Source organism: Corvus brachyrhynchos, unplaced genomic scaffold (genome assembly GCF_000691975.1).
Source record: "Corvus brachyrhynchos isolate BGI_N302 unplaced genomic scaffold, ASM69197v1 scaffold59, whole genome shotgun sequence".
In the NCBI taxonomy this organism is placed as follows: domain Eukaryota; kingdom Metazoa; phylum Chordata; class Aves; order Passeriformes; family Corvidae; genus Corvus; species Corvus brachyrhynchos.
Genome location: NW_008246054.1, coordinates 1357670 through 1368790, shown reverse-complemented (window position 1 = coordinate 1368790; position 11121 = coordinate 1357670). Strand labels below are relative to the sequence as shown.

Below are 11121 nucleotides of genomic sequence, written 5' to 3'. Positions count from 1 at the left end.
GCAGGAATGTTTAATGTTGCCTACTGCTATTAGAAAGGAAATCTGAGTGTTAAAAGACTGACTAAAATAATGTGTATTAAAATGAATACGGATTGTTTAATCTACAAACCATTTTCTAAAAGTTGCAAAACAGCACCACAAACAGAAAAGCGCTTAAGTGTGAGAGCAAAGAAAAGGGTGAATATGAAAAGTGAGAACATGATCAGCAGATAAAAATTTTCAACTTTACAACATTAAACAAATACAGTCACTAAAGAGGCAAAATCAGAAACATGTTAGTCCTAAAACCGTTGTATTCATAGACAAAAGTAAACCATTAGATTTTTAAAATTTGAATTCTGTAACCCACAACCCACCATAAAGGTTTCTCAGTTTGCAGATCTTTCCTACAGCTAATTCATTGCTCATTCTCCTTCACACTTCAATATTTCAGGTCCTGAAGTGTAAATTCTACTTCTGCTTTCAGAACCCGGAACAAACAACAAACCCTCTGATAAATTCAACACTTTTCTGACCAATAGCAATAAATTATCATCAATAACTAAATAGATGCTTCTCGCTTCATTTATTTCTAAGCCAAATGCCATCATTCCCAAATAAACTCCATCAATCTAATAACCTCTCCAGTGAAGCACAAAACATATTGACTCCCTTGCAGGAACATGTTCCTCCTGCATAATTCAAACAAGCACAGCCCATCCTGAGCCGTGGTTTCAGGCTCAACTGCTCACACTCTTCTTTGGAGGTTTCTTGACAACTAAAACGTGGCAAGTTCTGAGGATTTCAGGCAAAAACAGATATGGAAACTTTGACTTCTTGACAGTTTATTGATAGATTATTTAACAACCTCCTGTTTTTAAAGAACAAGAAAGGATCTATTGAAGAATGCCATGTAGAGCCAAGATGTCTCCTCCTTTGAACTGCAGCAGGAAACTTGGAAAGGAGCTATGTAGATTGCAGAGTCAACTGTAGAAATCTCTATTTTGATACAAAATAATGCCTTGATAGTAAAGGTCTCATTAATATGATCGGGTTTCCCCGGTGCAGAATCTCACTGATTTTCACAAGTTGAACAACTCCAATTGCTCAGGCACAAAAACTGCATCTTGACAAGTTTTAACTATTACACAGTTGTCCTTTGCCACAACTGAAATCTTACAGTGCAAAATGTCAACAAACAAACAAAAAACCTATGAAATAATTCTAAAATTATGAAATTATAATTGCAGGAGAGCAAAGCGCCTGTATCTTTTTTGGCCTTATCAATACATATTGTCCTCAAAATAATGACTGTTTTCCTATCGTTTCAGAAACAAAACCATATAGATACATAAAATTCTGAAATAAAAAGAAGATAAAGCCATCAGTCACCTCAAAAAGGCAGACTACATTCTCTCTATTATTTTGATGACTTGAATAATTCCTGTAACTGCAAGTAAAACCATTCACATAATAAAACATTCAGCATCTCATCAGCATTGTGTCACTGGAGAAGTGCATTACTCAGAACTTACTCTGTACTTGTTCCTTGATATTTACAGCTTCCAAAACACAGCAAATGAAGTTTTCACTTAAACAGGCCATACATTTGCTCTATACTGTTCTACATTGCCTTCTCCTTTAAAGAAAGACTTTACAGTGATATTATTATCTGGCTTTTGCAATGTCATTGGATGTAATTTGCCATTCATTATACACCGATTCTTATCTGGCTCGATTCACAACCAAAAAAATTGAGACTAGCACAGGTTAACTGCAGACTTATTTTTCAAAGCTAACTATTAAAAGAATGTAAATAACATACGTAGAATTAGTTTTTAATTAGCAAAACTGCTGATCTTTTGCACACAAGAAGAACAATTACTGGAGAATATTCAATTTTTGCTCAAGTTGCAAGCTCATTACTCTAAATATAATGCTGCTTTTTAAAAAATTCTTTAAATATTCCTCAGTTTGAAAGATAAGCAATACCTGCATCATTCATATACAGTGTCCTACCCCAACCTCTTTAGGTGGGTTATTACTTACGACCTAGAAAAATCTTCATTTCTTTATGATTTCAGACAAAAACCATAACAAAACAAAACCTAGAATTGCTCCATGTTGACATCTCACACTCTTTTTTTTTTTTTTTAACCAACATGAAGCACAGAGGAAGTATCAACAGTCTGTTTTCTTGTTTTATTCCCTTATGCCTATTTTCATAAAGAAAAACCTACATACATGCCTGTAAAGCAAAGCCCCCTAAAAAGACGACCAGAACCGACCAGAACCCCCCCAGCAATCCAGGACAGGCAGCTGATCAACATAAATTACCCGGGAGCTGCCACTGGGGTCTCCAGGGGATCACACACCAGTTTTCTGGATCAATCCCCAAGTTTATATTTTCACAAATCTTTTTACATGCAGTTTGATTTTTAACATTTTAATGAGCAAAAAGTGCATCTCCAGCAGCCAGTCACCAGAGCTAAAGTGCAGGGCATGAACCATGTCCCGGGGGATCCAGCACAGCCGTAGCACCAGGGGCTGGAGCACAGGCACCACCTGCCTCCCCGTCCCAAGGTTCCAACTCTTTTCATAATCAAAACACTGCTGACATTATAAACCCCACATGGGCTTTCTAAAATCCTTCCCAATCAATAAAGCCAGTACATAACTTATCGGAGACAACACAGAGCTCATTGATTAAGTTTGGTTTCAGTAGCAAAGTTTTCAAAATAAATGAGGCAGGAACACTGCGCTCAGCCCTTTTGTGTCACAACCACCTCTGAAGGTGAGGCAGGCTCTGCAAGGCTTTCCTACACACACAGGACAGACTTGGAAAGCCAGGCTGGGAAATACACACAATACACACCGGGCTCGTGTCCCAAATCATCTCTCTGTAGCAACCAAACAGTAAAGACGGCTCAACAATGCTGAAAAAATGTGCACATTCACTTGTGAATTTAATATGCAAGCTGCAGCTGAAGTCTTTTTTTATTTTTAAACTCTTCACCGTATGCTCCCACTTCCAAATCAACAGAACAACTTGAGATTCTCTTAAATACAGTGTGTTGCTTCACTTCTCCTGCTCAAATGAACATCACTAACAAATATCCCACGGGCGGCTGCAATTAAATAAAACTGCACTGATAAATGATGTGCAAATGGCTGGGCTAGAGAAGGGGCTGCTGCAAAGTATCTGCTCTTAGAAAGATTCACAAGACAACAGAGATGCAAAGGGGAACAAGAAGTGTAGGGAGAATTTGGACAGAAAAGAAATTAAAATACAGGGAGATCCGTTAAAAATGAGTGAATAAGGTGTGATACCCAAAGAGGAATGTGAGTCAGAGCAGGGAAACAACACAACACACAAACCAACAGGTTGGGAACCTGTAATGGAAAACCTGAGGAAAACCTGGATGAAATTGGAAAGACCACCCAGAGCAGAGACTGGACCTTTAGCTGTGGATCCTGGAGGGGAAGGGGAAAGGAAGGAACCCCAAAACCCCACAAATATATTTTACAAGAGAACAGAGCATGGCCAGTGAGAGGAGTTTTCCACGGAGAGAAGAGATGACTCCATGATGAAAAAGGTGGATGCTGTTTTATTTCCTTGCCCTTACACCAGAGGCAAAGTACAGCTGAGGCTGCTGCCAGTAAAAACGTTACACAGAGAGGGTGGGAATACAAACACTTTTCATCTTATCCAGCTTGAAAGGTCATCTGAACCCAGCAAACCAGCATGAAACGCTCCCTCTGCCATGGAGGGACACCAAGAGACTTCCAAGAACATCAACAGACTGAGGAAGCATGGAGGAGAAACTGGAGAACAAGGAGGGCCCAGAAGAGAAATGCACCCAGCCTGATGGGCACAGGGCATGTGAGCACAGGGAACAGGATGCCCACTTGACCAGTGAGCACCTACAGATGACTTTATGCTCCTTAGAAGCAACATCAAATTTAAACATTGCAGAAATGTTAATACAGCACTGGAAAGTGCTAAGACATTAACTGAAGCAAAATATTATCTAATTAAATTTGGATTGTACATTAATCTCTCCTATACCCAGAGAATTGCAAACAGCTCTTATATTTAATTCATCTATTTGAATAATTTTAAGCTAACAATTAATTAAATGATCCACTGCAAGGGAACAACAGATTTAAGAATTAAAAAAAGTTGTCAGTCCACCCAAATAACCAACTTAAGCCTGATAACAATTCTGTTTAAAGCCCAGAGGAACAGAACCATCCAGAACACCATCAATTCTGTTGGCTGTGCAGGGTTGGTCACAGACATTCTCCTAGCAAAGGGAACAGCTTTCTGCACACTAATAAACACCTCAGGAACAATTTGGTAACTTTAAACATTTCACAAAGCGACTACTCAAACTTTTACTTATAGAATAAAAATGTAAGAAAGCAATGCCAGCACAGAAAATTCAACCCCTAAACTGACCACAGCTCTGAATGACAAACAGGGATCATTCATCTCGTGTTCTGAGAACTTAAATCTGAATTTGCATTTATTATTAGTGCCAGTTTATATTATTTCACATCAAATTTCCCTGAAGTTATGATTACAGAGCATTCTCATCAATTAACAAATGGTGTAATTTGTAGTTAAAAATCAAAAGAAGCGTTTCAATGCCAGTAGCTTATAAAAATGAATTCCCAAATTCCAAAGTGAGGACCCTGCACTGGGGCCAGCATCACACAGCCACAACAAAACACTGAGATTGAGTAACATGACAAAGCAGAGAAAGCAAACAATAAACTTAAACTCAAAATTTCTCTGAGTTCTAAAGATTTTTCTAGTTTTTAGAAAACTGATACAACAGAGATTCTTTTAAAAAAATCATTGCTAGTTTAAAATAGTTATGTCAAATTTCATATTGCATTGATTTTGCAATAAAATCTTTTTACGCCTTACAGCAGTACTGAGCATTACTAAATTTTGTAACGTACAAAATAATTTAAGAAATAATTTTAATCTGTTCTTTAAAAGAATGTTCTATGCCCCAAAAAATCTGGACATAATAGAATTACTTTAAATTGCCTGAATTTAGTTTTATCTCTACTTTTCTATTTCTACTGGTATTCCAATACAACTTTATAGCACTAGATTATCCATTTGCTTCATGTTCCAGAAATCCATCAGCTCTTTCAGAGAAATTCTAAAGCTTGAATTAGGGGAGGGTTCTATTACCCAAGTCACCTCTCCCTGCCTGAGGGTCAGCAGGGGAACAGGGCCATACAAAATAATATCATTTCATTGAAGGTAACTGATTGTTCTCAGGAAAACGTTGTTTTAAACAAACAAACAAACAAACAACTCCCAACACACATATCCACAATCCTGGAAACAGGAAGAGCAGGAGATAAATAACATTTCCTAAGCATATTCAGGCCTGCTAGTATTTAAATATTTTAAACGTACAAAATACGTGCACAGATGGGCAACTTTTCTCCTTGCATTACTAAAAACATATTTCAAGATAAAGCTCAAAATCCCTGAATTTTTTAAACCTAATTGTGACTCTGTTTCTTAGAATTCACACCCCAAGGCCAAAGCTTTCCTGCCACCAGTCCTTCAAATCTGATTTGGACATTACACGGGAGGAGGCTCCAAGCCTCCCTGAGGTCTCACTCCTTTTACAACACACGCAAAAACAGGAGATAATGGGCCTATGCTGAATTCCGGGCTCTGCTCAGCTCCTCCTGGGACACAGGCCTAGCAGATGTGATAAAAACTGTGTCAGAGAAGTAGCTCTAGTTTTTGCCTTAATGACAACTTCAACCTCTCAACTCATAGAACAAAAGAACAGGAACGACTACTACTTTTCTCCAGTAGAAAAAAATCTGAAAGTAAAGCTGAACTAAATATTTAAGCAGTTTTTCAACAAATGTCTTCAAAACCCCTTCAGTAAAAGCAGAGATTTAGTTTTATTGTAAGAGAAATAGATTTTAGCTACAAAAATCTACAGCTACTGTTGTACTGTTGAGTAATTGTTCCAATCTTAAATCACAAAGAATTGAAAAATTATACAACCAGGTATAAAAAAAATCAGATCCAATTATGTGCATAAATAGTGATCAGTTGGTAAAGGTAAGAAGTGTCAATGTCAGAGAGCTGGAACACTGATTCAATTAAATGTATTTTAAACATTTAGTGACTAAAACCTAGGAGTATTTTCACTTGCAGATTTAGCAGAAATTAGGTAAAAACTATTAGCTGTGAAAAGATAATCACATCCTGCTCAGCCCGTAAGTCAGTTGCACAGGTACACTGCACCAAAACCAAAGCTTTAAACCTATCCTTCGGTTAGCATTTGTTAAATATTATAATTCTGGCTTAAGATGAGTGGCCCTTTCAGCCGTCGTCTCCATCGCTCTATTCAGCTCCGAGCACATACCCACTTAATCAGCAATCATTGTTCTCTGAGGCAGGACTTTGTTGTCAAGACAAGCACTGAAACCTTTAAAATATTTCAGAACTGGCATAAGAAAAAAGTGATCTTTGTCAAACAAGGACAAATGTATGCAAATCTTTTATAAACATTCACAAACATTTATTTAGCTTTTGAAATGTTGGCCTCATTTGAGAGCATGAAAATGAGGGGGAAGTAGGAAGATGCAAAGGACAGCTTAGAGGCTGGCACACTACATAAATATTCAGAAGGAAGATTATAGGATTCATGTTAGGCTGTCTTAGGTTTCTCCAAAGTCCACATAGAATACTGAAGAACAAAACTAACGAGAAGTAGAGCAGATGTTAGACAATGCACCAGCCCTCTTTTCCACACTCACTTGGCTATACTTCGATGCTTTCATTTTTTCTTTCAATATGGTCAGGTCATTCAAGGATTCTCCTATAGACTCTGTATTGTGGCTACAGCGCTATAAGCTGGACCTCTGTCAGCTTTCCAAAAGTTCCTGATGAAAAGGCATTATGCAAATTGTACCTCTCTTACTCTCTTTTCAGGAAAAAAAGCCTCCAGTATGCAGTCATCGGAGTATTGGAAGTCCCAGCCTTCATTTCTGTATGGCTGTGTTTGCCTTAGGGCCATGCTGCTTGTTTTGACAGTGGATCCCCCCAGATAGTTGGGATTAGTCGAGCTTGTTTAGATAAACTTGAAATCAAGGCCTTCTCTAGGTAGACAGCTAGATGTAGCTACTGAGTTTCCAGCTGCCTTCTGCTTTCATCCCAAAACAACTGCAGATTCACAGCAGAGATCACAGCCACAGGCTATGTCACATACATAAGTACAAAATTAAAGGCTGCTAAAAGAAGCCTTTGTAAGTCTTAGTGCTAAAATAAGGAATCTGTACTGCATAGTTTAAACAAATTATTGAAGAAGCACCAATAAAGGTCTGCAGCGGAGAGTTAACAAGACGTGCACAGAAGAAATGCTCTGCTTACATAACTGGGCAGGATCAGGCTTTGCTAATCACCACTGCCCCATCCACTGTGCAGCCTCCCCAAAACACAGGCAAGGAAATACTCGAAAGCAGTGTCTGCTACAGCACCTGAAAAGGAACTCTGTTCGTCAAATACAAACTTTATATTACAGGAGACTATTATGACAGCACTATTCCAATTAGATTTTCAGTCACATACACAACCAGAGTTGATCTTTGCTATAATCAGATAATGCAAACCACAGGACTTCATTCACACAAATATGTTAAAAGAGAAGGGCCAGAGCTCCAAACCGAAATTAAAACCTAAAATGAAATCCCACCCATGTGACTGTTACACCTCTATAAATCTGCACTGTAGTTCAGCCCCAACAGGAGATTCATTCTTCATGAGGTAGGAAAAACCCCAGAAACAGTTTCGACTTTTTTAAAGATTGTAATGTCTTCTAGCTGGGTGCAAATTCTCATATACACTTATGCCACATCCAGGCACAACAGATGGGAAACTGAATTAAAGGAAAAATTAATCCCTAGGATGTTATAAACAACCAACCAGAAAAAAAAAAAAAAAAAAAAAACCAAACCAAAAAACAAAACAAAGAAAGAAAGAAACAAACAACTTAGTTCAACAAATAGTAAATAGCATTAAAAATCAATTCCCATCTCTTGCTCAAGAGAAAGGATGCGCAGAAACTTGCAATGTTGGAACACTTTAAAGCCCAAGAGCAGAATTTTGTGTTTAAGAGGACATGGTTAGGATTGGTCACCAGCCTCTGCCTCTGTGCACAGGAGGTCTCTGGAATCACATTTCTGCCATTTCCATATTACAGAAATTCTACCATCTCTCACTGCAAAATTAAGTAATTTCACTGAAAAGCTCTTTTATGAAAATTCAAAGCATTAAAAACAGAGAGATTAACATTAGACTTCAATTTCTTCCTGCACTGGTTACCAAAGAGAATCCTGAATTCCCTTTGTCATTCCATACCACAAATCCCCCATCAGTGACACCCTCAGCCGGAATAAGCTACAGACTGGGAATCCAAACCAGCAACTGTGCAAACACCTAATTCCTGGCAAGTACTGAGGAAACCAGTTCCATCACTGCCAGTGGACTCAGAAGAAATCGGAACAACACTTCAAGAATTGTTACCTGAAAATGAAATCTGACTGCTAATGACACAGCTCTCACGGTGTTATCAAATACCAGCAGCTGGTACAATCCCTGGATTTGCCTTCTCACAGGTGTCCAATTGCTGTGCCCAAGATGCTCCTCTCTGCTGAGGAACGCGTTCAAAGCTGCCACTAATAAGCTATTTAACACCTCCCTCACCCAGGTAATACCTGCCTGTTGCAGTGAGGAAGTGTAACAAAACTAAACAAGCATCCCAAAGGGGGCAACAGCTGACCAACTTTGAAACTTCCCAAGGCCCTGTTTCTCAGGCTCGTATTCCCATCGCACCTGTTTGAGAATTCCCTAAAGAACGAGATTGAATGATGAGTATGATGAGGACACTCCTGCCCACAGGGCAAGAAGAACTTTTATAACATATTCTGCAGAGATGAGATGGAGTCAGTGATCACCTCAGACAACTGAAGGTTATAAGAGGATAAAGCTTTTCACATTTATCAGCATTTCTACAACTTTCAGATTTTCAAATATGAGAATATCCTAGAGAGGATTGTGGTCAAAAACCTGAGAGCTACAAAAACATTTCTTAGCCCTGGAAAGTGGTTTTTACTAGAAGAAAGGAGAGCTGATATGACCAAAGATGGCCAAAATCAGAATCTGAAGTTTTCCAAGTGAAAAGCAAGGAACTTTGGACTTCCCTGCTAACTTAACACAGGGTAATTTCCAGCTTGTCCCTATAACGTGCCACCAGTTCCATGCTGCTGTCCAGACACCCATGACAGTTTGAGTTTGTGAATACCAATGAGTGTCATCTATCTATCACCACCAAATCCTCCTTTGCAAGGGACAGCACTTCCCAACATTGCTGTCCGTGCAAACACCACCACCACCAGTCAGAGCACAGAAGAGCTTTACGTGCAGGGAGATGAACTGGCTGTACTTTAACATGCCCGAACCCCCATTGGCAGGACCTTGAATGTTATTTCATATTCTTCTTAAACAAAACAAAGATGCTTCCTACATATTACAAGTCTCTAAACAATAATTTTGAAATAGTTTATGAATTGATCAATAGCACCTGTATAAAACTGAATGGTTCAGGAGCCTGGTACAAGACAATCTCCAAAACGACTTTGCTACTGACTGGCTCAACAAGCCCAAGTAGAATAATGTTGCTGAAGTATGTCCCATTTTAAAGAAACCCAGCTTTACTTGCAGTGGATATTTTATACCTTTATCAATAAATTTAAACAAAAGTGATAATGATTACTCACTCTAGACCTGATCCCACAACCTCTACTCACATGAGCAGTCCCACAGGATTTTAATATGACCACCTCAATGAATAAGAGTTGGCAGGACAGGTTTTAAATTATTCATATATTCACAGATTTTTAAGACCAGAAGGGACCATTATGATCATCTAGTCTGACCTCTTGTATAACAAAGGCCATACGGTTGTAGCCAGCAATATTTGCACTCACTGAACCATCTGCGGTGAAATCAAATTGTGTTTAGCAAACTTCCAGTATTGATTCAAATTTTACATGAAAGAGAACTGAAATTGTTTAGAAAGTGGCTTGGACACATATCCTCACAACTGAACCCAATTACTCCTCTGTTTCTATTCAGAATTCTTCTGACTTCTGGACACACTGGCTTTTGACACGGTTTTCAGACTCCAGAGTCCAACACTACCTCAGGTACTCTCAGGCCAAAACCAAGCAACCTCCTGAGCTCCTTCAAAACATTGATTGCCAGTTAATTACTATTTGCTTTCTGCACTTCTACCACTCCTTCCCTGTACCATGACTTCTGAGACACAGGTATCATAAGTGAAAAGACATTCAATTAATACTATCAATAATGCACAAACAGGAAAACCAACATTTCCACCTCAGCTCTTTCCCAGACAGGATCATGTGCAGCAGCTATTTCAACCACCAGCTTGAAGACAAAAACCCCCAGTTTTGGGTATTTTCTCACTCACAGCATGTCTTAGACTTCAGAACTAACTTCTTTCATGCTCACACAGGCTGATTTTACTCTGCTCACAGCAACTGCAATGATTTTTGCATCCCATCACCAAACAGGAGTAAGAAAATAAGACAGACATCTCGAATATTACGATGCTACGTGAACATCTGAGCAGATCTGATGGATCATTGAAACCAGATCTTCTATCAGGCAGTCAAATACATATCCTGGCTGAATTCTCTCACCACGGAAATACTTAACTAACCTATCATTCTTAGAACTACTAACTTCAATTTTAAAATGGAACTTGGCTGAATGGACTATGTCAAAGGTTCTGTTAGGAAGCAAATCACCTTTGCTGTGCAGCTCTCCTGGTCTGCTGTGGCACAAAGGCCCTGCAATGCACCTGGAACACAGACCCATACCCCACTACAGACACAAAGACATTGGGCTTGAATAGGTTCTGCACTTTTAATTCTAATTAAATGATACCAGAGAGGCACAAATAGAAATACATAAGAAAAGCTAACCTCTCAGCTACTTGGTCTAAAGAAATGCAATGAAAATAGAACTTTTACCATATGACAAAGATGCTTAAGACAGAACAA

The 11121-nt window shown here is 38.7% G+C and overlaps 1 protein-coding gene across 1 annotated transcript in view; it reads right to left on the bottom strand.

Moving 5' to 3' along the window:
* Window positions 1-11121, bottom strand: part of DENND1A (DENN domain containing 1A) — a 165065-nt gene that overhangs the window by 115012 nt on the left and 38932 nt on the right. The gene's annotated exons all lie outside the window — the stretch shown is intronic.